The following is a 25,689-nucleotide window of genomic DNA, read 5'->3' as shown; positions in this document are numbered from 1 at the left end:
GGATTACTGTTTGAATTACCAGGGCTAGTCATGGCAACTACAACATCTGTTTGATACAGCAATGCGTTAATTACTCTTTGTATAAATAAAAAAAAATCCTTGTTTGGAATTTTCAGCTCACTTGTTGGCTGCATTTAAGGCATGGTCAGAAAAGGCTTGCTTTGCTGCCATCAGTCAGTCAACCAAAATATCGGTTTTCTTTAACTTTCTGATGGCATTAACCTTTTTTTGCTTCTGTTGATTAGTTTAATTTTTGGTTTAAATCATTTTATATATGCAACATTCTGTAAATAAAATGCATAAACTGAAATTTGCAATCCTTTTTAAAATAACTGTACAATAACTACACCATTTTCGTGTTGAGCTTCTGCATAATCATAAATCTTTTATTTGGAGACACCAAATGTGCAAAGTTTTCAAATGGTGACTTTTTGCACAAAAGACGTGAAGAAAAATTGATGCATAGTCACTTTTGATATGGCAGAGATTGTGCTGTTACAGGGAGATATAGATGCTGCATTATGGAAGTGAGAGAGATGCAGAACTCCACTGAGAATTTAGAAATAAATTTGAGATCTCTCTGCAGGGACAGTGAAGTGACTTTTTGATTGGTCCCTGGAAAGAAATTGTGTTTATCTTTTACCCATTTTAGGTAGACAAATAAGTACTACAGCTATATATAATTAAATAAATTTGCTTGTCACTTCAGGAGTAGCTCTTTACTGTTTTGGGTATGACTTTTTATAGGGGAGGCCAAGAAATATATAAAAAAAAATAAAACCATAGTTTAGTCATCGAGTCTGTTGCATTCTTTACTCCTTTACCAAATATCCCTGCAACAGTACTTAGTTTATTTAAGCAGAATATCATTTTGTTAAAACATTTTAAACTAGAGACTTTTTACAGCTTCGCAATAAACTGAATAATGTGACAATTCTTTCAGAAGTTGCTACCTGTTTTTATAAACAATCATGAGTTCAGATATAAACAAATTTTAAGAAAAAAAGGCAGATGCTATAACTGGTTTAGAATGCTTTACAAAATATAAAGATTTCACGTAGAAATTTGGCATTATTTAAAGTTTCATTTGTCATCTCTGCAACAGCTGTAATGCTGTAAACAACACCTTGAACAAAGTAACTATTTCAGGAAGATTTATCTGAAGCAGTTGAGTTCATGCTTTAACCTTGGTTTTAATGTATTTTTCAAAAAGCTTACTTTCACTGTTCTAAAAATGGTTTCTGTATGAGTTTTTGTTCTCAGTAAATTTCCATTGGAGGCCCGCACTTGAAAAAAGCAAGACCTGGCTTACTCTATGAATGGCCCTGTCTTGCCATCGATCATAGGTTCCTAGAAGTTGTATACGCGGGTGCATTTTGGGAGCTGTAGCCTGCTTATTTAAGACTCTTCAGCTAATAGCGATGGGTCTGGGAACTTCTTACATAAGCAAAGACCTCTGATGGAAAACATTTTAAGGGCATTTTGAACCTACAAAATGCTCTTCTATAGATAGATTTCATCATATTTTTGTAAGAGGAGTAATTTTGGCAAAACTGGAATGGGGTTCAAGGGGTTTGTTGGCACTGTGGAGGAATGCCTGAGTTTTTGAGGTTTGGCTCATTGGATTCCCAAGCTCTGGTAGCACTATGGTGGGTGGTTGAAAAAGAGAGAAACTGAGTGCACTGGGGTCTGGCAGCACTGTGATAAGAACATAAGAAATAATCATGGCTGATCTTCTACCTCAACGCCATTTTCCTGCACTATCCCCATATCCCTTGATACCTTTAATATCGAGAAATCTATTGATCTCTGTTTTGAATGTACTCGATGACTGAGCCTCCACACCCCTCTGGGGTAGAGAATTCCAAAAATTCACCACCCTCTGAGTGAAGAAATTTCTCCTTATCTCAGTCCGAAATGGCCGACCCCTTATTCTGAGACTGTGACCCCTGGTTCTAGACTCCCCAGCCAGGGGAAACATCTTCCTTGCATCCACCCTGTCGAGCCCTGTAAGAATTTTGTATGTTTCAATGAGATCACCTCTCGTTCTTCTAAACCCTAGAGAATACAGGCCTAGTCTACTCAAACTCTCCTCATACGACAATCCCGCCATCCCAGGAATCGGTCTGGTGAACCTTCATTGCACTCCCTCTATGGCAAGTATATCCTTTTTTAGGTAAGGAGACCAAAATTATGCACAATACTTCTGGTGCAGTCTCACCAAGGCCCTATATAACTGCAGTAGGACATCTTCACTCCTATATTCAAATCCTCTTGTAATAAAGGCCAAAATACCAATTCCTTCCTAATTGCTTGCTGCACCTGCATGTTAGCTTTCAGTGACTCATATACAAGGACACCAAGGTCCCTTTTGAGCATGAACATTTCCCAATCTTGCACCATTTAAAAAATACTCTGCATTTCTGTTTTTCCTACCAAAGTGGATAACTTCACATTTTTCCACACTATATTCCATCTGTCATGTTCTTGCCCACTCACTTAGCCTGTCTATACCCCCCTGAAGCCTCTTTGCATCCTCCTCACAACTCACATTCCCACCTAGTTTTGTGTCATCAGCAAACATGGAAATATTACATTTGGTCCCCTCATCCAAATCATTGATATAGATTGTGAATAGCTGGGGCCCAAGCACTGAACCCCGCAGCACCCCACTAGTCACAATCTGCCAACCTGAAAAAGACCTGTTTATTCCTACTCTTTTCTGTCTGTTAACCAATTCTCAATCCATGCCAGTATATTACCCCCAATTCCACATGCTCTAACTTTGTTCACCAACCTCCTGTGTGGGACCTTATCGAAAGCCTTCTGAAAATCCAAATACACCACATCCACTGGTTCCCCCTTATCTATTCTACTAGTTACATCCTCAAAGAACTCCAATAGGTTTGTCAAACATGATTTCCCTTTCATAAGTCCATGTTGACTCTGCCAAATCCTATTATTATTTTCTAAGTGTCCTGTTATCACATCCTTCATAATAGATTCTAGCATTTTCCCTACTACTGATGTCAGGCTAACGTGCCTGCAGTTCCCTGTGTTCTCTCTCCCTCCTTTCTTAAATAGCTGGGTTACATTTGCTACCCTCCAATCTGCAGGAACCGTTCCAGAATCTATAGAATATTGGAAGATGACAACCAATGCATCCACTATCCCAATAGCCACCTCTTTCAAAACCCTGAAGAGTATATCACCTGGTCCTTGGGATTTATCGACTTTCAATCCCATTAATTTCTCTCGTACTATTTTTTTTTACTAATACTAATTTCTTTCAGTTCCTCATTCTCGCCGGAGCCTTGGTTCTCTAGTATTTCTGGAAGGTTTTTTGTGTCGTCTTCTGTGAAGACAGACACAAAGTATTTGTTTAATTTCTCTGCCATTTCCTTATTCCCCATTATAAATTCTCCTGTCTGTCTGTAAGGGACCCACATTTGCCTTAGTAAGTCTTTTCCTTTTTACATACCTATAGAAGCTTTTACAGTCCATTTTTATGTTTCTTGCTGGTATATTCTATTTTCCCTTTCTTTATCAATTTCTTGGTCCTCCTTTGCTTAATTCTAAAATGCTCCCAATCCTCAGGCTTACTACTTTTTCTGGCAACTTTATATGCCTCGTTCTTTGATTTAATACTATCTTTAATTTCTCGTTAGCCATGGTTGGACCACTTTTCCTATTGGGTTTTTATGCCTTAAAGAAATATATATTTGTTGCAAATTATGTATTAATTTTTTAAGTGCTGGCCATTGCCTGTCTACCGTCATACCTTTTAATGTAGTTCCCCAATCAACCACAGCCAACTTGCACCTCATACCTTTGTAGTTTCCATTGTTTAGATTTTATTATTTTATTCGTTCATGGGATGTGGGCGTCCCTGGCAAGGCCAGCATTTATTGCCCATCCCTAATTGCCCTCGAGAAGGTGCCCTTGGTGAGTCGCCTTCTTGAATCGCTGCAGTCCGTGTGGTGAATGTTCTCCCACAGTGCTGTTAGCTAGGGAGTTCCAGGATCTTGACCCAGCAATGATGAAGGAACGGTGATATATTTCCAAGTCGGGATGGTGTGTGACTTGGAGGGGAATGTGCAGGTGGTGGTGTTCCCATGTGCCTGCTGCCCTTGTCCTTCTAGGTGGTAGAGGTCGTGGGTTTGGGAAGTGCTGTTGAAGAAGCCTTGGCGAGTTGCTGCAGTGCATCCTGTGGATGGTGCACACTGCAGCTGCTGTGCGCCGGTGATGGAGGGAGTGAATGTTTAGAGTGGTGGATGGGGTGTCAATCTCGTGGGCTGCTTTGTCCTGGATGGTGTCGAGCTTCTTGAGTACTGTTGGAGCTGCGCTCATCCAAGCAAGTGGGGAGTATTCCATCACACTCCTGACTTGTACCTTGTAGATGGTGGAAAGACTTTGGGGAGTGGGGAGGTGAGTCACTCGCCACAGAATACCCAGCCTCTGACCCGCTGTTGTAGCCACAGTATTTATGTGGCTGGTCCAGTTAAGTTTCTGGTCAATGATGACCCCCAGGATGTTGATGGTGGGGGATTCGGCAATGGTAATGCCGTTGAATATCAAGGGGAGGTGGTTAGATTCTCTCGTTGGAGATGGTCATTGCCTGGCACTTGTCTGGCACGAATGTTACTTGCCACTTATGAGCCCAAGCCTGGATGTTGTCCAGGTCTTGCTGCATGCGGGCATGGACTGCCTCATTATCTGAGGGGTTGCGTGTGGAATTTAACACTGTGCAATCGTCAGCGAACATCCCCATTTCTGACCTTATGATGGGGGGAAGTTCATTGATGAAGCAGCTGAAGATGGTTGGGCCGAGGACACTGCCCTGAGGAACTCCTGCAACAATGTCCTGGGGCTGAGATGATTGGCCTCCAATAACGACTACCATCTTCCTTTGTGCTAGTTATGACTCCAGCCACTGGAGAGCTTTCCCCCTGATTCCCATTGACTTCAATTTTACTAGGGCTCCTTGGTCCCACACTTGGTCAGATGCTGCCTTGATGTCAAGGGCAGTCACTCTTGCCTCACCTCTGGAATTCAGCTCTTTTGTCCATAATGAGGTCTGGAGCAGAGTGGTCCTGGCGGAACCCAAACTGAGCATCGGTGCGTAAGTGCCGCTTGATAGCGCTGTCGACGACACCTTCCATCACTTTGCTGATGATTGAGAGGAGACTGATGGAGCGGTAACTGGTCGAATTGGATTTGTCCTGCTTTTGTGGACAAGACATATCTGGGCAATTCTCCACATTGTCGGGTAGATGCCAGTGTTGTGGCTGTACTGGAACAGTTTGGCTAGAGGCGCGGCTAGTTCTGGAGCACAAGTCTTCAGCATTACAGCCAGGATGTTGTCGGGGCCCATCGCCTTTGTTGTATCCAGTGGACTCGGCCATTTCTTGACATCACGTGGAGTGAATCGAATTGGCTGAATTCTGGCTTCTGTGATGATGGGGATATCTGGAGGAGGCCGAGATGGATCATCTACTCGGCACTTCTGGCTGAAGATGGTTGCACACGCTTCAGCCTTGTCTTTTGCACTCACATACTGGACTCTGCCATCATTGAGGATGGGGATGTTTACAGATCCTCCTCCTCCTCCTCCCGTTAGTTGTTTAATTGTCCACCATCATTCACGACTGGATGTGGCAGGACTGCAGAGCTTTGATCTGATCCGTTGGTTGTGGAATCGCTTAGCTCTGTCTATAGCATGTTGCTTCTGCTGTTTAGCATGCATGTAGTCCATGTTGTAGCTTCACCAGGTTGGCACCTCATTTTTAGGTACGTCTGGTGCTGCTCCTGGCATGCTCTTCTACACTCCTCATTGAACCAGGGTTGATCCCCTGGCTTGTTGGTAATGGTAGAATGAGGAATATGCCGGGCCATAAGACCCTAGTTTCGGATTGAACGACATCACTTTCAAACTTTATGAAGTATTCGTCATAGTATGATCACTCTTCCCTAAGGGCTCCTTTACAACAAGATTATTAATTAACCCTTTCTCATTGCACAATACTAGATCTAAAATAGCCTGTTCCCTAGTTGGTTCCTCAACATACTGATCTAGAAAACCTTCTCATATATACATTCCAGGAATTCGTCCTCCACAGTATTAGTGCTAATTTGGTTTGCCCAATCTTTATGTAGATTAAAGTCCCCCATGACTACTGTATTACCCTTGTTACATGCACTTCTAATTTCCTGCTTTATACCATGTCCTACATTACCACTACTGTTTGGAGGCCTATAAACAACTCCTACCAATGTTTTCTGCCCCTTGCTGTTTCTTAGCTCCACCCAAACTGATTCTACATCTTGATCTTCTGAGCCAAGATCCTTTCTCACTATTGTACTGATCTTATCTTTTATTAACAGCGCCACCTCATCTCCTTTTCCTTTTTGCCTGTCCTTCCGAAATGTCGAATATCCTTGAATATTCAGTTCCAAGCCTCGGTCACTTTGCAGCCACATCTCCATAATGACAATGAGATCATACCCATTTACTTCTACTTGTGCCATCAATTCATCTACCATATTGCGAATGCTGCGTGCATTCAGATAAAGTGCCTTTTAATTTTTCCTTTTTAACATTTTTTCCTATTTTGACCTTATTTGCTGCTGGCCTTTGTTTCCGCTGCCGTCCAATTTCACTTACTTTTTTGCCTTCCATTTCCAGCTTTGTTTCTCTCCCTTTTGAATCTCCTATCAGGTTCCCATCCCCCTGCCAAATTAGTTTAAACCCACCACAACAGCACTAGCAAACCTCCCCGCAATGATAGGGGAGAAGAGAGTGTCGCAGGGTCTTGGTATGAACTTCTGAGAGTTGGCGGCAGAGTCGAACAACACTAACCCGGAGAAGAGAGGGTCCTGGCAGCTTGTTGCACTAAGTGGGAAGTGGGGACAGGGTCACGCATGGCTGGATAGGTATGGCTGACTGTCAACAAATACAATAAAAGCATGCATAGCTAGCCCTGATAGCTGGCTTTAGGTCAGAGTTGGGCCAAGTGGGATGATGCAGGTGCAGAGCCAGGAGCCGCAGCAATGTGGTGAGTGGAAGCTGGGGACTTACTGTGGATAAATAGTGAAAGATTGTTTCCACTGGTGGGCAAATGGGGATTAAGGCTGTCATTCTGCAGCTATGAAAATCACTGCAAATTTTCGTTGTGGAATTATTTCCCCTGCCACTTTTTCCCCCACTGCCTTTACCCATTCTAAGGGCTCGATGTTACCACATCACCGTCCCCACCCAACATCTTCTGCACTGCCAACACTACTCTGTCACATCACCCCTCATACCCACTCAAACCTCATCTTCATCTTACCTGCACTTACTCACCTCGCCAGTACTCATCCCACCGCTACCACTCAACCCAATCCTCATACAATCTCATGGCTCTATCTCATACTCGCCCTCTCATGCATCTGTTTCACAGTCAGCCTCGCTCAACCTGCCACTACCTGTGCTGCAGCCACAGGGCATGCATCACATATGTGCAGTAGGAAGCGCAAGGCAAATGTGTCGTGAGCGTGAAGGGGATGCACAAGGGTGTTTGAGGGTTTGTCATGGTTGTTACTTATATTGAATTTCTGACCAACTCACATTACATATTATATTGGCACCATTACTGCCACGTCTTTGCGAATCTTGTCTGGTTTGTGCAATAATGCCCTTTCCTGAGAATCACAAAGAAGACCCACAACTGATGCCACCCATTGTGTCACTGCAGAGTGGGTGTAGGTGTATTTGCAGGGCTCTTTTGTGCAGACGACTGAGAGATGTCGGCGATGTCCCCAGTGGCACCCTGGAAGGATGCGGAGGAGAAGTTGTTGAGGGCAGTGGTGACTTTGACAGTGACAGGTAAGATGATGATGCTCGGGCCAACCTGGAGCAGCTCGGCATGAAGGAGGCTGCAGATGTCCACGACTACATGTCGAGTGACTCTGATCCTCCGTGTGCACTGCTGGTCAGAGAGGTCCAGGAAGCTGAGCCTCTGTCTGTGGACCCTGTGGCGAGGGTAGTGCTCTCTGCGGTTGTCCTCCCTCCTGCTGTGCAGGTGGATGTGTCACAGCACTCTGTTGTGGAGCTCCACGTGTCAGAGGTGGACGGCATGGCCGGCGAGGCTGGTGATGCTGTTCGCCCTCCGATGAGGTCATGACTGCAGCTACGGCTGCCCCCATCCAGAAGATGTACATCTGAGGGGGTCCGCAAGGTAGGTACATGTGTCTGGACCCCGGGGTAAGTGTGCAAGTTGGTGAATTTTCTTGTCAGGATGAGGGGTGGTGGAGGCCAAACTTTGTCCCAAGTGACAGAGTGGTGTCCTGCAATGAGTGAGTGTCTCTTTCCTCCTCCCCCCCCCCCCCCCCCCCCCCCCCCCGTCAAATGGACCTTTGCAGCTGCCACAGGCTGACAGCTGTGACACATCCATTTCAATTGGGAGTGTTTTCCCCAGTATGGGAAACAGTTCCAGTTGTCTCGAAAATCCCATCCCTCCTCACATGTTCCCTTAATCAGGTCTGTTAATGACCTGAAATATCAATGTAAATAGTCTTAAGTGGCACCCCGCTGGCTTTAATTGCCTGCGGGATTCCCACATGCGGGGGCTGCGCGCGCGCCTCTGCGGGGAACCCGGAAGTGGGCGGGTTGGAGCCGGGCTCTCGACCCGCTCCAGGATTTCCCGATTTTCGGAGCCCCCTCGCCAGGAACGCACCCGATAGCGGGTGCTAAAATGAAGCCCTTAGTCTTTTGAAATTAATGTGTACTTAATCAATTGCAGGTCTTTAGTCCCTATGTATTTCACACCTTGCACCACTTGAAATATTTAACGTGTGAAATGTAACCCCATTGATTCTGTTGTTTAATTAGATGGTGTTGCAGAAATTTGGAGTCCCTTTTAGTCGGCAGGAAGTGTGAATTTCACGGGGATGAGAAGATTGATGTATGGTGAAACCAGTGGCAACACTAAGTATAGATGCCAGGTATTGGTCACCTATTAATACCTAGCTGCTACTTAACACCTAGCTATTTCACTTGGTCGGTGAAATGTCAGCTCAGACAGCTGGGCCTAAGTGGTTGTTATGGGGACTTGGAGACTAAGCTCAAATAAATGATTTATTGATCACTGACCAGTGGAAATCATTTTTCCCTGTTTACCTGATACCTTATATAGAGGAACACCTCAAAGATCTTTAATCACCACTAATGAAAATAGCCCTAGTTTCTCTAGTCTCTCATAACTAAATCCCATCATCCCTGGCACCATCTTAGTAAATCTCCATATTGTCTCCCTGGCCTTGACATTCTTTCTAAATTGAGAGTGCTTAAAACTGGGTACGATAATCTAACCTTGCAATAGGTTTAATAATATTGCTTTATTTTTGTACTCAGTGGCTCCATCATAAAATTCTGGAATCCTATTTTTTAAAAAAGAAACAGCTTTATCAAATGGTCCACCCACATTTAAAGATTTGTGTATGTGAACTGCCATGTCTCTGCTCTTTTTGTTTTTAAAAAAAAAAGTTTTATTGTTTAGTGCATATGTCTGCCTCTTCTCCTCCCAAAATGTATCCCCTTACAATTCTCCTGAAGTTGCTTACAATCCTTGTTACAGTTAACCATGCTTACTATTTTTGTGATGTGCAAATTTTGTACCTTAAACATCTGCTTGAATGTTTTCCATTATCTGTTTACTGCCGTATCTGCCAATTTTTCGTTCCCTTTATCTCTCATTGAAATAGTTTCCCCCCCCCAGTCAAGTACCTTTTTTATTTTTGACTGTTCCCTCTCCTTTCAGTTTTTATATCAAAACTAATTATGTTATGGTCACTGTTTCCCAGATGTTCTACCCTTGCATTACCTACTTGCCCTACTTCATTTCCCTGAATGAGCACTATCTCATTCCTTATTGGACTTAAAAACCAATTAATCTGGAAAGCAGTTCTGGACACACTGTAGAAACCCCTCCCCTTATCCACTTTTACTCCTTTTAATTTTGATAATTAAAGTTACCCATTATTATGGATCTATTCCTGCTTTTTTTTCTAATTTATCTTCATGTCTCTTCCTGTATTTCCTTTTCACATTTTGGTAGCCTATAATATACTCCCAATAGAGTAACAGTTGCTCTTTATTCCATAACTCTAACCAAACCGATTCAACTTTATTAATTTTAATCCCTTCCACACACCTTACTAGTGACGATATTAGTCCCAGCCTTGTTAAAGTTAAGCCCGTTCAGACCACACTTGTCGCATTACTGGTCCCAATGTTATAGGAATCTGAACCTTCATATCCTATACCATCTCTCCAGCCATGCATCCCTATACTATCTAGTACATGTCACTGGTAGTGATGCGATTACTACCATCAGAACATAAGAAATAGGAGCAGGAGTAGGCCATATGGCTCCTTGAGCCTGCTCCGCCATTCAATAAGTTCATGGCTGATCTTTGACCTCAACTCCATTTATCCTCATGGTTCTGCGCTTTAGACTATCTTCTAATTGGTGAAAATTTATTTGCAGACCCTCGGTTCTATTTTCTTTTTATGCCATTGGTTCCAACGTGAACCACGACTTCTGGCTGTTCCTCTTCCCTCTCCAAACTCATTTTTGCACCTGCTCTGTGATATCCTTTACCCTGGCACCTTGGAGGCAATATTCCGTCTCTGCCCATGCCTTTCCTGTTTGTTGTCTATGCTGCCGTGTCTCGCCGTATCACGAGGAACGAGGCAGAAATTGACTACAGTAGACTAGCTAAATTTTTAACGGATACAAGTACAGATGAACATTGGGAGGTGTTCAAAGAAATATTTGGTACAATGCAAGACCTGTACACATTCCTAAAGAGCAAAAGTTCTACTTGTATAATTAAATAACCTTGGTCAACAAAAGAGGTGAGAGATAATATAAACTAAAAGAAAGGGCTTGTACAAATGCAAAGTGGAGATCCACAGACTGGGAGAGATATAAAGAACAGCAAAGGGTTACAAAGAAAGTAGTAAAAGCTGCAAAAAGGGAATATGAGAAAAAAAACTTGCAAGGGATATCGGGGATAACACTAAAGGGATTTGGATGTCCAGGTACACAAATAACTAAATACTAATACATAGGTATAAAAGGTAATCAAAAAAGCCAATGGAATAGGAACATAGGAACAGGAGTAGGCCATTCAGCCCCTCGTACCTGCTCCGCCATTTGATAAGATCATGGCTGATCTGTGATCTAACTGGTCTTTGTCTTAATGGGGCTGGAATACAAAGGGGAGGAAGTTATGCTTCAGTTGTACAGGACCTTGGTCAGACTCCTTCTGGAGTACCGCATTCATTTCTGGGCACCGCACCTCAGGAAGGATATATTGGCCTTGGAGTGTGTGCAGTGCAGATTCACCAGAATGATACTGGGGCTGGAAGGGTTAAATTATAAGGAAAGGTTGCATTGACTAGGCTTGTATTCCCTTGAGTATAGAGGATTAAGGGGTGCTCTAATTGAGGTGTTTAAGATGATTAAAGGATTTGATAGGGTAGATAGAGAGAAACTATTTCCTCTGGTGCGGGTGTCTAGATCAAGGGGGCATAACGTTAAAATTAGAGGTAGACCTGTCTGGTGATGTCGGGAAGCATTTCTTCACACAAAGGGTAGTGGAATTCTGGAACACTTTCTTCCCCCCCCCCCCCACAAAAAGCTGCTGAGGCTAGATCAATTGAAAATTTCAAAACTGAGATTTAGATTTTTGTTAGGTAAGGGTATTAAGGGATATGGAACCAAGGCAGGTAAAGGGAGTTAAGATACATATTCAGCCATGATCTAATTGAGTGTCGGAACAGGCTTGAGGGGCTTATTGGCCTACTCCTGTTCCTTTGTTCCTATGCTTGCGGTTGCCTCCACCTGAGTTGTTTTCATTGTCAGGTATTCAGTACCGGATGCCTGTTTGTTAATTCCGTACTCTTGGGATCCCAACACTGCTTTCTGACTTCTCTTCCGACCTTAATGGATGCTCACTCCACCTGTGGGATGATCACTTCCTGGAATGTGCATTCCAGGAGCCCTTCAATCTCCCAGATGAAATGGAGTGTCCCCAGCTGCTTATCAAGCTAACAAACATCTGAGCTTGAGCACAAGCAATTGGAGACACTTCTTGCATGTGTGGTCATCCTGAACACGCATAGCATTGAGGACTTCTAATATTGTGGAGATATTACATATCACCAGCTTCAGTTCTTTCTCTCTTTTCTCTCTTCCCCCCCCCCCCCCCCCAATATACTAAGCCCTTAAGGCTACCTGCATCTCAGGCTGAACGCCACACTCTTCTGTCCTTTTACACTTCACTGGTCTCTTGTTGCTCAAATCTGTTCTGTACTGCCCACAGCACTCTTTTTAAACCATCATTACTACACTGCTGACTTGGTCACACTTCAGCTCCAGTTCTCTCAAAACAAAATGACAACAAAAACAGTTGCAATGAATGTTAATATTCTGTACTGTGGCCTGGTTCATCAAATCCCCAGCAATGTGCATTTTCACACATTTCCCTAATAGACTGTTTTTGAGAGGCCATTATAGAAGTAATCTTTTGCCTCCAGATGAAGGTCACAATCTTTGAGAGGGATTGTGAAAATTTGCTAAAGGCTGGGTCCAATAATGCCAGAATGCATGGTTAGGAACATGTAATTTCCTGGTGCTGAAGACTGCACTGTTCAACATTTCTGTGCCTTTTTCACTTAGTTGAGTACATTATGACCGTTACCATAAATGCCCCTAAATCAGTAGCTTATGAAAGTTATGTTGACATTTCTAGTTTTCCATCTGTTTCAGTCAGGCTTAGGTAGCTCCCTGATGTCTGTTTACAAGAAGCTGTTAATAATCTCTTCACAGTAGTTAGTAACTTCTACAGGTAAGTGGAAAATATCGACTGAAACCTGTTTATAGTATGTGGATGGAATGATAAAAGATCAGCTCTGGGAATGGTGTTTTTATTAAATATACTGAAGATGCTGCACTAGTAGTTGTGTATTACGGGCTTAATTCACTCAATGGGCAGAATGTCATTTTCATATTCTTACCATATGTGCTATTTTATGAGAAAGTCACAATGCATAAGCACCTCAGTGATTTATGAGATCTTCATGATTGAGGCCAGTAACCACACTGCACTATCCTGTATATTAAAAGTAACACATGGTATTTTAAAGTTAGGATTGGAGCTGATGCTTGGGGGATGGGAACAGGAAATGAACATTTATTAAAGCAGAAATAGGAAGAAGAATGTCAGAAAAAAAGCTAATTTGTTTCAGATCTCTTAATAAATGCCTGACAGTTCCAGTGTGGTGATTTTTGTATTTGAGTGCCATGTAATCATTCTTCTCCCCCCAAGTTATACAAGAGGGTCATTTTTGCCCTGGACTAGATATTTTGAGGGAATTCCTTCTCCAAAATCAGGCCCTCCTATTGAAAGTACCCAACCCAAGACATGTCTTATCAAAATGCAGTTTGAAAAAAACTGCAGCAATGACGATGCACCACCATTTTGTAAAATGTTACGAGTTCCATGTGTGAATTTTTAGAATAATTGTACAGTAACTCAGGATAAAAATGGAAAAAAAGCTAGAAAGGCTGGAAATCTGAAATAAAAACAGAAAATGCTGGAAATACACAGTGGGCCTGTCAGGATCTGAAGAGAAAAGATGGGTTTACCTATATAGTAGAGGCCTGGAGACAGGTCTTTGTCAGAAACACCATTCTTTCTTTTCTCTTTTCAAAGGCAGGTGGGCCTGCTATGTGGTTTTTTTTTCTGTTTTATTTCATGTGGTAGCATGAAATGTTAATCACTTGTTTTGAAACGAAGAGGGCATAATAAAATTAGACCTAGAACATTTAGGAGTGAAATAAGGAAGGACTTTTCCAGAGTAGTGGAAATCTGGAACACTCTTCCAAAAGGCTATGGATGCTAGGTCAATTGAAATTTTTAAGACTGAGATCAAATAGATTTCTGTTAGGTAAGGGTATCAAGGGATATAGAAGACAGGCAGGTGAATGGAGTTGAGGTGCAGATCAACCATGATCTAATTGAATGGTGAAACAGGTCAGAGGTGCTTAATGGCCTACTCCTGTTCCAATAAAATGATGTGCATTTGAGATAGTATTTTGATGTAATTTCATTGCATCATATGCAAACAACTGAAAATATATTTAATGAAGACTGTATGCCTAGAATTTACACTTTTTTGTACAGAACATTAATGTAAAGCTCTGTCATTTTGACTTTGCACTGCCAGAAGCCTGTGTATCATTGGCATGTTGGGACTTGTCACTTTAATTTGTGAGTGGAGTTATTACTGTACAGGTTCCCATAAACTTACTCTTAAAACCAGGATGTGGAGATGCCGGTGATGGACTGGGGTGGACAAATGTAAGGAGTCTTACAACAGGTTATAGTCCAACAGTTTTATTTGAAATCACAAGCTTTCGGAGACTTCCTCCTTCATCAGGTGAGTGTAGGATTCCATAAAGGTATAGCATATATAGTCAGAGAACAATGCCTGGTGATTACAGATAATCTTTCCAACTGCCCGTTGTCAAAGCAATCAAAGGACTTGAATGGTGTTCAGACAGGGAAACATTACATACAAGACTACCGAATACACAAACGGTCACAACACAGACAGAGAGAGAGAGAGAGACAGAGACACCCGAAAGGCAGAGAAAGAGGTAGAATGACCAGTTGTATTAAAAACAGATAACATTTTTTTCGCTGGTGGGGTTACATGTAGCGTGACATGAACCCAAGATCCCGGTTGAGGCCGTCCTCATGGGTGCAGAACTTGGCTATCAATTTCTGCTCGACGATTTTGCGTTGTCGTGTGAGTCGAAGGCCGCCTTGGAGTACGCTTACCCGAAGATCGGAGGCTGAATGTCCTTGACTGCTGAAGTGTCCCCCGACTGGGAGGGAACCCTCCTGTCTGGTGATTGTTGTGCAGTGTTCGTTCATCTGTTGTCGCAGTGTCTGCATGGTCTCGCCAATGTACCATGCTCCGGGGCATCCTTTCCTGCAACGTATGAGGTAGACAACGTTGGCTGAATCACAGGAGTATGAACCATGTACCTGGTGGGTGGTGTCCTCTCGTGTGATGGTGGTATCTGTGTCGATGATCTGGCATGTCTTGCAGAGGTTGCTGTGGCAGAGTTGTGTGGTGTCGGGAACGCTGTTCTCCTGAAAGTTGGGTAATTTGCTGCGAACGATGGTCTGTTTGAGGTTAGGTGGCTGTTTGAAGGCGAGTAGTGGAGGCGTGGGGATGGCCTTAGTGAGGTGTTTGTCGTCATCGATGACATGTTGAAGGCTGTGAAGCCTTACCAGTGCCTCTTGGTAAGAAATTATGCTTTTTAGTATTGACACTGATCCAAAATTTTGCACCTAATAATAGTATATTACCCGTAAGCCATTGCTTTTAAAAAGGAACAATACAACGTAGTAAATTTCTAAATGAATACAGTTGATCAGAGAATTTTACATGGATGACAAAAGTGTATAAGATCACTTCATGCTTTTTTATGGGAATCGTGCTAGAGGTGGCCCCACATGTTAACTTTAGCATTGTGATGTAAATGAGGCAACACTTGTGTACCTGGAGGCACAGCGATCCACTTTGAGGTGGTTTTTTCCTAAGCCACCAATGTTAAATGTAAACATATCCCTCTGTGAACATTATTTGTTCTGACTGCAGTTTCTATATTGCTAGTTTGCATAAACCTTTGCTCCTTAACCAAAAATGCAGTCATAAATATGATTTGGAAGCAACTTTCATTTGTGCACCAGTAACTTTAATCGAGTCTGCAGTATAACACACCATTGGAACCCTGAGGTGCATGACAGCTAACGGGTGGGGTGTGAAAGGAATGAAGGATTTACTTTTAATGCCAAAGAAGTTGATGGCCAACAAGAATTCAATTATTTAGCAAACCGATCAAAAGCTGCTTCTACCTTCATTTAAAAAAAATGTCCAAGTATCGGAGTGACATTTCCATGGCATAGTGAAGTCCATTCCTCGCCATAAAGACGCAGATCCTGATTCCGATTTCTTTTAGCTCAGTTGTAATGTGTGTCACAGATATATTTCCCATTGAAGAAAGCATCATTTTATCAAACAATCCATTTCAAGCCTTTTTAGTCTGAGGGTGTATTCTTCAGTTTATTTAAATGACAAGTAAAAAGCAGCTTGAAAGTCAACTAGTGCAACCTGCAAGACCGACATCCTGGCCTGGAGTTTCCTCCATATTTGCGCCAAGATACACATGTAATCTGGGCACTCACCAATTACATGACTTAAAAGATTGTGGAATTTTGGGCGTAACTTTGTTACCCATATATCTACAATACGCCCAATTCTTCTCTATCTTTTATGTCTGTCCAGCAAAACTTCTGTCCAAACACATCTCTGCCTACAAAACTGGCCACGCCACCAATTCTGAAATGTGAGCATCCTCCAATTATGCTTGTTGGAGGGTGTCTCCACATTGTGCCCAGATTTTCAGGAGCAGCAAGAAACCAAGTAATTTTTCTGGTCTTTTAACTGCAAATTTTTGAGCATTTTTTAAAAAGAATTATCCTCACTGAGACCTGCTCCCTTCTGTTTATTTTAATGCATTTTTTGGCAAAGTATAAATTGCATTAAAAATTAAAAAGCTTCCCTGATTGCAGGATTTTAAACAAGCTGTGACTGATGTGCATGAATGAGTTGAAACTTTTAATTTAATTTTAAGACTCGAAGAAGAAATATATTGGTGGGAGTTTGGGGTTTCCTTGGGCCCCGATTGTTTACCCTGATTTACGCCCACTTTAAGTTCGGGTGTATTCTAATGAGGTTGGGAGGATACTTGGGTGTAACTTGACATTGGCAAAATGGATGCAATTTTGGGTGCAATTCCAGATTGCCCCCAAGAAGGAAACTCCAGGCCCCTATATTTACTTTCCAGGAACAGAAAGTTTTAATGACAGTGGATTTGTCATCCTACGCATTCCTGCTTGTCCAATTGGTTATACTGTGCTTGGGAGTGCAGCTAATGCTGGGAGAAATGTAAATCTACAGTCGGCTGGACTCCTGTAGTGTACAAATGCCATGACTATAATAAATATGTGCATTGAAAGCAAAGCTTTTGGATATTTTCTAAAATGTTATTCATCTGGGCATTAGAGCGCAACATTTAACAAGAAGGAAGAACTTGCATTTACATAGTGCCTTTCACAACTTCTGGACTTCCCAAAGCACTTCACTGCAATCACTGTTGTAATGTAGGAAACACAGCAGCCAGTCAGCGTGCGCATAGCAAAGTTGTATATACAGCAATGAGATAATGACCTGTCTGTTTTAGTCGTGTTGGTTTAGGGATAAATATTGGCAGAACACTGAGGGAGAACTCCCCTGCTCTGCGTTGAATAGCGATAGGGGATCTTTTACATCTACCTGAGAAGGCAGTGTAATCCAAAAGACTTCACCTTCGACAGTGCAGCACTCCCTCAGTACTGTACTGAAGTGTCAGCCTGGATTATGTACTCAAGTCTCTAGAGTGGGACTTGAACCCACAACCTTCTGACTGAGAAGTGAGTGCTACCGCTAAGCCATGGCTGACACCTGCTAATGGGGTTGCAATTTTCACTTAGCAGGTAAACAGGAGGGCAAAGGAACATTCCATTCTGGTATCAACAGCAATATGAAATTTGGTAATTTGGCTGGTAAGTCTACAATTTGCAGAGAATGTTTCCTATGCTTTTCCAAGATGATTGTGGAAGATTTACTTCCTGTAACATAATATAACTATTGTAGCTTTAAAAAGCAGCTTAAAAGTCAGCCTTGTCCAACCTGCAAGACCGGCATCCTGGCCTGGAGTTTCCTCCACATTTGTGCCAAGATACGCACGTAACCTGGGTACAAATCAATTACATGACTTAAAAGATTGCAGAATTTTGGATATAACTTTGTTACCCGTATATCTACAATACGCCCAAGTCTCCTCTAAGTGTCAGCCTAGATTATATGCTCAAGTGAAGCACGATTCCATAATTTTCTGACTCAAACAAGAGTGCTACCACTGAGCCAAGCTGAATACAATTTGTATTGTGTAGTATGTGATTGCCATAATTTAACTGGCACCTAGAGATTGGGAAAGATCTTGCCTAGAACTTTGAGGTTTAACAAAATACATTAGTGAAAGTGATTATGTAATTGAGGATTACTTGGCCCCAGCTAATATCCCCTTTCTCCCCCAACTCCAAAGTTATTTTCCTTTTTTGTGTTTTATTGATTGCAGTAAAGACTGGTATAATTACCAAATTGTTGTATCTTCACTAATAATAGAAATGTGTCTGTCCCCACTCTGTTTCCTCCCCACCCCCACATAACTTGTCTTCTGAATGTAAGGAATCTTACAACACCAGGTTATAGTCCAACTGTTTTATTTGAAAATCACAAGCTTTCGGAGGCTTTCTCCTTCGTCAGGTGAGCGAGCGCCTGACAAAGGAGAAAGCCTCCGAAAGCTTGTGAAGTGAGTCATCGGAATGGAAATAAATTTGTCCATGCACATTCTTACCAGCTGGTTACATTGAGGCTACAGCACAGAAACAGGACATTCGGCCTAACTGGTCTATGTTGGCGTTTATGCTCCACAGGAGCCTCCTCCCTCCCTACTACATCAATCCCTATCAGGATACCCTTCTATTCCTTTCTCCCCCATGTGCTTATCTAGCTTCCCCTTAAATGCATCTATGCTATTTGCCTCAACTATCTAGGATTGCAACGGGATCTTGATAAATTGGGCCAGTGGGCCGATGAATGGCAGATGGAGTTTAATTTAGATAAATGTGAGGTGATGCATTTTGGTAGATCGAATCGGGCCAGGACCTACTCCGTTAATGGTAGGGCGTTGGGGAGAGTTATAGAACAAAGAGATCTGGGAGTACAGGTTCATAGCTCCTTGAAAGTGGAGTCACAGGTGGATAGGGTGGTGAAGAAGGCATTCGGCATGCTTGGTTTCATTGGTCAGAACATTGAATGCAGGAGTTGGGATGTCTTGTTGAAGTTGTACAGGGCATTGGTGAGGCCACACTTGGAGTACTGTGTACAGTTCTGGTCACCCTATTATAGAAAGGATATTATTAAACTAGAAAGAGTGCAGAAAAGATTTACTAGGATGCTACCGGGACTTGATGGTTTGACTTACAGGGAGAGGTTAGACGGACTGGGACTTTTTTCCCTGGAGAGTAGGAGGTTAAGGGGTGATCTTATAGAAGTCTATAAAATAATGAGGGGCATAGATAAGGTCGATAGTCAAAATCTTTTCCCAAAGGTAGGGGAGTCTATAACGAGGGGGCATAGATTTAAGGTGAGAGGGGAGAGATACAAAAGGGTCCAGAGGGGCAATTTTTTCACTGAAAGGGTGGTGAGTGTCTGGAACGAGCTGCCAGAGGCAGTAGTAGAGGCGGGTACAATTTTGTCTTTTAAAAAGCATTTGGACAGTTACATGGGGAAGATGGGTATCGAGGGATATGGGCCAAGTGCAGGCAATTGGGACTAGCTTAGTGGTATAAACTGGGCGACATGGACATGTTGGGCCGAAGGGCCTGTTTCCATGTTGTAACTTCTATGATTCTATGAACTACTCCTTGTGGTAGCACGTTCCACATTCTTGACACTCTTTGGGTAAAGAAGTTTCTCCTGAATTCCCTATTGGATTTATTAGTCACTGTCCGTCTAATATTGATGACCTTTAGTTTTGGACCCCCCCCCCCCCCCCGACAAGTGGAAACATTTTCTCTACATCTACCCGATCAAACCCATTCATAATCTGAAAGACCTCAAAGATCACTCCTCGGCGTTTTCTAGAGAAAAGAGCCCTAGCCTGTGCAATCTTTCCTGATGCTGGTATCATCCTTGTGAATCTTTTTTTGCACGTTCTCCAATGTCTCTATATCCTTTTTTATAATATAGAGACCAGAATTGTGCACAGTACTCCAAGTGTAGTCTAACCAAGGTTCTACACAAGTTTAACATAACTTCTTTGCTTTTCCAAAGGCTTGGTTTGCCTTTTTTATGGCCGTATTAACCTGCGTCGCTACTTTTAGTGATTTGTGTATCTGTACCCCAAGATCCCTTTGCTCCTCTATCCCGTTCATACTTTTACTATCCATGCAATATGTGGCCTGCTTATTCTTCCTACCAAAATACACCACCTCAGTTATCTGTACTGAAATTCATTTGCCAATTATGCACCCATTCTGCAAGGAGCAGAAATTGCTCGGAGCATCGAACCAATGCTCCTCACCACTCCGTAGATTTATACTAACCCACTAACTCACCGCGATCTTTTCATCATCCACTTCCTCAAATAGGAAGTGGAGAAGAGCCCAGCGTCTGTTCAAGCGAAGCTAGGACCCTGGGAGAAGCGAGAGGAGCAAGCTCTCCTCTCAGCTAATCAGATCGCAGCATTTTTGACAAGCTGCATTAAATGCCTTTGCAGGCTTGGAGCATTAAATCAAGAAGTGAAAGATACAACGTTAAAATCAATGTTGCAGACAGCGAAAAAAGAGAGGGTAAGAAAAATTGAATTAAATAAGAGAAGAGTTTTAAAAAAAATTGTTAATTTTTAAAAACATTTTTAATGACTAAGAAGTATTAAAATAAGGAGTAATGAGATTTCACATTTTTAAAAGTTAATTTTTAGTTGTTTGGCAATATGGTTTTGTACCATAATTAGTTACTTCCCAGCTGGGCAGATAAGCAAATCATTGATGTAAATTGGGAACAATATAGTCCCAACACTGATCCCTGTGGAACACCACTTCCAACCTTTTGCCAGTCTGAATAGTTACCCTTAACCCCTACTGTTTTCTGTTTTGTAGCCAGCTTGCTAGCCATTCTGCTACCTATCCTCTGACTCCACATGCTCGGACCTTAGTCATGAGTCTACAAGGCAGTACCTTTTTGAAAATCCAAATGCATTACCCTTGTCTATTTCTGTTACTTGTTCAAAGAATCGAATAAGCTTGGTCAAGCACGACTTTCCCTTCTGAAATCCGTGCTGACTACTCTATTATATTTTTGTTTTCTAGATGTTTTTCTATTACATCTTTGAGTAAAGATTCCATTATTTTTCCTATCACCGATATTAAGCTAACTGGCCTATAGTTCCCTGGACTTGTTCTATCTCCCTTTTTAAATATAGGAATAACATTAGCTGTCCGCTCTGGCACTATTGCCTTTTCCAATGAATTTTTATATATATGTAATAGTGCCTCTGCTATCTCTTCCCTAACTTATTTTAATATGCGTGGATGCAATCCATCTGGACCAGGGGTTTTATACACTAAGTTTAATTAGTTTATCAATTGTCTCCCCCCCCCCCCCCCCCCCTTCCTATCTTAAATGTCTTCATACCTTTTTTGATCATCTCTGTTAATGTCATACCCACCTTTATTAGACTCCCTGGTAAATACTGAGGCAAAGTAACTATTCAATATTTCTGCCATTTTGCTGTCATTACCTGTGAGTTCATCTTGTGCGTCCCTTTGTGGCCTTATCCCTATTCTCATTTTTCTTTTGTTATTTGTGTCTGTAGAATACTTTTTATATTCCTTTCTAATTTAATTTCATAATTCCTGTTTTTTTGACATCCTTCTGAACCTCTTTGTATTCCCTTTTGTCATCCTCTCTATTGTCTATGTACTAAGTATGCCTTTTTTAGTTTCAATTTTACCCGTATCGCTTTATTCATCCATGGTGTTTCATTATTGGCCAGTTTGTTCTTTTTTAAGAAGAATATATTTCTCCTGAACACTCTTGATCACCATTTTAAATATTTCCCACTGTTCTATCTCTGTTATTTTGTGTTCCATTTTACCATCCCTATTTCCATTCTCATCCCCATAAAATTAGCTTTTTCCCAATCTATTACTTTGGTCTTTGTCTTTCCTGTGACTTTCTCAATCATTATTTTAAACTTTGTTATGATCGCTATTGCCTAGATGTTCCCCTATGCTTACTTCCCTTATCTGTTCTGGTTCATTTCCCATTACTAGATCTAGCAGTGATTCCTCTCTTATGGATTTCTCACATACTGGATAAGAAAGGAGTCATGTACACACTGTAAAAACTCCATTCTCCTTTCCCATCTCTTTGGGGGTAGTTGAAATCTTCCATGATTATTACTCAATGTTCTTTACTCATAGACTTGTCTACATATTTATTCTTCTACTTCTCATCCACTATTAGGTGGCCTGTAGAATATGCCTATTAATGTGAACAATCCCTTCTTATCCTTTTTGTCTCAATCCAAATGGATTCTGTTTCTATCTTAATATTACTTATGTCCCTTTTTATCTATTGCCATTATGTTGTCTCTAATGAGTACAGCTACTCTACCCCCACCCCATCTTCCTTCCCTGTCCTTTCTAAATACCTTATACCCTGCAATATTAACTGCCAGTCCTGTTCTTTATGTAGCTATGTTTCAGTTATCCCTACTACATCTGGCACTCAATACGAATTAATGCCTCCAGTTCCCCCATTTTTTTTATGGGATGGTGTATAGGCAATTTATTTTTGATAATTGTTCCACTCACTTTATTTTAAGTCATTTTGTCTTCATGCTCTATAATGCTTTGACCTCTGACCGTTTACGTTACCCTTGTTCCTTACCTTGGTCGGAGCTTTACTCTCATCTCCCATTTCTTTTATCCTTAGACATGTTTTATTTTCACCAGATCCCTCTTCCCTGTCTTACTAGTTTAAAGTCCTAGTGACGGCCCTATTTATCCTTTCCACTAGGTCACTGATCCCATTCCAGTTTAGGTGGAGCCCATCCCAATGGTACAGCTTCTTCCTGTCCCAGTACTGGTGCCAGTTCCCATGAAATGGAACCCCTCCTTCTCACACCAGTCTTTCAGCCACGCACTCACCTTCCTGATCTGCCTATCCCTGTGCCAATTAGCACATGGCTTGGGTAGTAATGCCGAGATTACCACATGGGAGGTCCTTTTTTAAAATTTAGTTGTTAACTTAGCAGGATCTCCTCCCTTTTATTCCCTGTATCATTGGTTCCAACATGGACCACGACAACTGGATCTTCCCCCCCCCCCTCCCTTTCCAAGCTCTTCTCCAGTTGCTCCAAGATATCCTTTATCTTTACACCAGGTAGGCAACACATCCTCTGGGCTTTCGGTCGCGACTGCAGAGGACGCTGTCTATTACCCTAATTATTGAATCCCCAATGATGACAACCTTTCCATTCTGCTCTTCCCACCCCCTCCGCCCCTTGGATTGCCTCCTGCTCCCCGGTGCCACGGTTAGCATTCAGGCTATCCACCCCGCAGTCTACATCCTTATCCCCACAGGTAGCAAGTACGTTGTACCTATTGGACAGGACCAGTGTCTGCGGGACCTCCTCTATTTCCCCATGGCTTCCCTTACTCTGTTAACAGTCACGCACCTCCCTTCCAATATCTGTGCTTTCCTCAGGTGTGACTGTGCTCTGGTGAAAAGTATCTTTAAAAAAAAATCCCTCCCCCTCCCTTGTGTTGGAGTGTCTCTAATTCGCATTCCAGGTCAAAGACTCTGAGCCGGAGTGTCTCAAGGCAGAGACATTTCCTGCAGATGTGGCAATCTGGGACAGTCTTGCTGTCTATAGAATCCTATGTATTAGTCCCAACGCACAGCCTGCACTGCCATTTCTAGAAATTTATTTATTTATTAATGAATGAGTATTAACTTAGTTTGAGATATACACAATTAATTGAGATCTAGATATTATATTTAGTAGATGGATTGAGCTTGATTTCAGATTATTTTGTAGATAATTTGCCTTGTTTTTGTTAACTTCTTTATTTTATGATTTCCTTAACTCATATATATATATATATATATATATATATATACACACACCAGATTTTAATGTAATGAAATTCAGAGCGCTTTAATGTTAGTATCCTCTATTTGGTTAATATGATTTTATCCCCTTAGATCTGAATTAATTAAACATTTAGCTTATGTATATAATAAATTAAACACTTGTCTGTAATTCCTTGGGCTTCACTGCTCCTCCCTCTGCTCTGGCATCACTTTTTTCCCGATTTTTCCCTTCGTTTGTTTTACAGTGCTCCTCTCGGCCCCTTCTCCCGCGCTTTGTGCCGCTCCTCTCTGCCCCTTCTCCCGCGCTTTGTGCCGGTAACCTGACTTGTAGTAAATAATGCTGGGAAAGAGGATACTCTGATTACAGTAGGCACTAGTAAGTGAAAAATTCAGCTTTTTGATTTGTGTTCCATTGTAATGTGTAAATTAATTAACGATTGGTAATATATATTAGCCTGCAGTTCTCCTTTAAGTGGAACAGCTTGTAGTTGCATTAAAGTTAAAGATGTTTAAATCACATGATCTGATACAGCCAATGAAGATGAAACTCTGACTCCACAGGTTACTGTGGCTGCTTGATGTCTGGTCTGGTTTAGTTGTTGCTGGCTACATTAAGACCGTTCTTCACTAAACCACCTCATGTTGGGAATTTTCTGCATTTATTTAGTGGAGAAATTATTCCAGCATTCTTGTGTAGTCAGAAGCTTAAAGGTGAAATTACCATATGTTTACTGCATGATGAAGTGGGTGAGTCTTAATCTTAATAACAGTCTTCATATCTCTGTCCGAGAGGACCTGTTAAAACCCACAGTTGTAAAGACACTGTGGGTGGTGGTAGTGCATGTACAAAAATGTACATCAAATGTCTGTACATTCTTAACCAATATTGTTCAAGTTACACCACTGTGTTCATTGTGAAAAATTGTGAAGTGTGCAGTTAAACTTTTCATTAAATCTCAAGTGTTTTTATAATGGTGTGTTAGTTTGCTTTGTATGCTAAGAGCTGATTAAAGCACCAAGATGAGTTGTGCTTTAATCTTCATTTGTTCTAGTATAAAACTTGCCGCAATTTTATTTACCAATATTATTAGATGGACCTGATTCAGCAATTAATTTACTTTTAAAATGCAAAATGCGTTTTTAAGATTTGGGTGGGGAGGGAGAGGAGCTTCTGGTTTAAACAGCTCACACTTGATCTTTGAACCTTTCCTAAGAATATTGTATGCAGTCTAGAACACTTTTAATATTAATATCCTACTCTGTCAATTAAGATTGCTAGAATTCAAGAATATCTACCAACGATCTTTTAAAGCAAAAGTCCAGCAAATAAATGTAATTCATGTATTGGCACCTTTTTAAAAAAAAAATCTTAAATATAATTAAATGGTAGTTAGCTACAAGATTTGCATTGCATAAAGTAGAGATGGTCAATAGGATTGGAGAAAAACAGAAATTGTTAATATAAGGTGTGTTTGTCATACCATTGCACCAATATTCAGACTTGATGACTCATTTTAAATAATTGATATTTGTGCATTAGTAGGTATTAGCTGTACCACTTCATGTCGCTGTACCAGTGCATTGGTAGCAGACAGGTGTATTATGACTGTGATGGAGTTTTTTTGCTCTTTCTCCACGAGTATAGTGCGCAGGATTTTTCTTCACTAGTTAAAGTTGAGAGACCCAATGTAGCAAAGGCTGACTTGTAAGCTTCTGGATGAACCACACCCCAGCTCTCTAATTATTGTGATACTAGATATGCAAATACAATTGTGACCCGCACTTAAGCAGAC

General features: G+C 41.7%; 1 protein-coding gene across 9 annotated transcripts in view; it reads left to right on the top strand.

Moving 5' to 3' along the window:
• ncoa2 (nuclear receptor coactivator 2) overlaps positions 1–25,689 on the top strand; it is a 280,623-nt gene that overhangs the window by 97,416 nt on the left and 157,518 nt on the right. The window contains exon 3 of one of the 9 annotated variants that reach the window (XM_067980339.1): positions 17,659–17,730. The exons of the other annotated variants lie outside the window; for them this stretch is intronic. The gene's annotated coding sequence lies outside the window, so the exon portion shown is untranslated. The remainder of the gene's footprint in view (positions 1–17,658; positions 17,731–25,689) is intronic. 9 annotated transcript variants of the gene reach the window in all.

Source organism: Heptranchias perlo, chromosome 3 (genome assembly GCF_035084215.1).
Source record: "Heptranchias perlo isolate sHepPer1 chromosome 3, sHepPer1.hap1, whole genome shotgun sequence".
Taxonomy (NCBI): domain Eukaryota; kingdom Metazoa; phylum Chordata; class Chondrichthyes; order Hexanchiformes; family Hexanchidae; genus Heptranchias; species Heptranchias perlo.
This window is presented reverse-complemented; position numbering and strand designations above follow the sequence as displayed.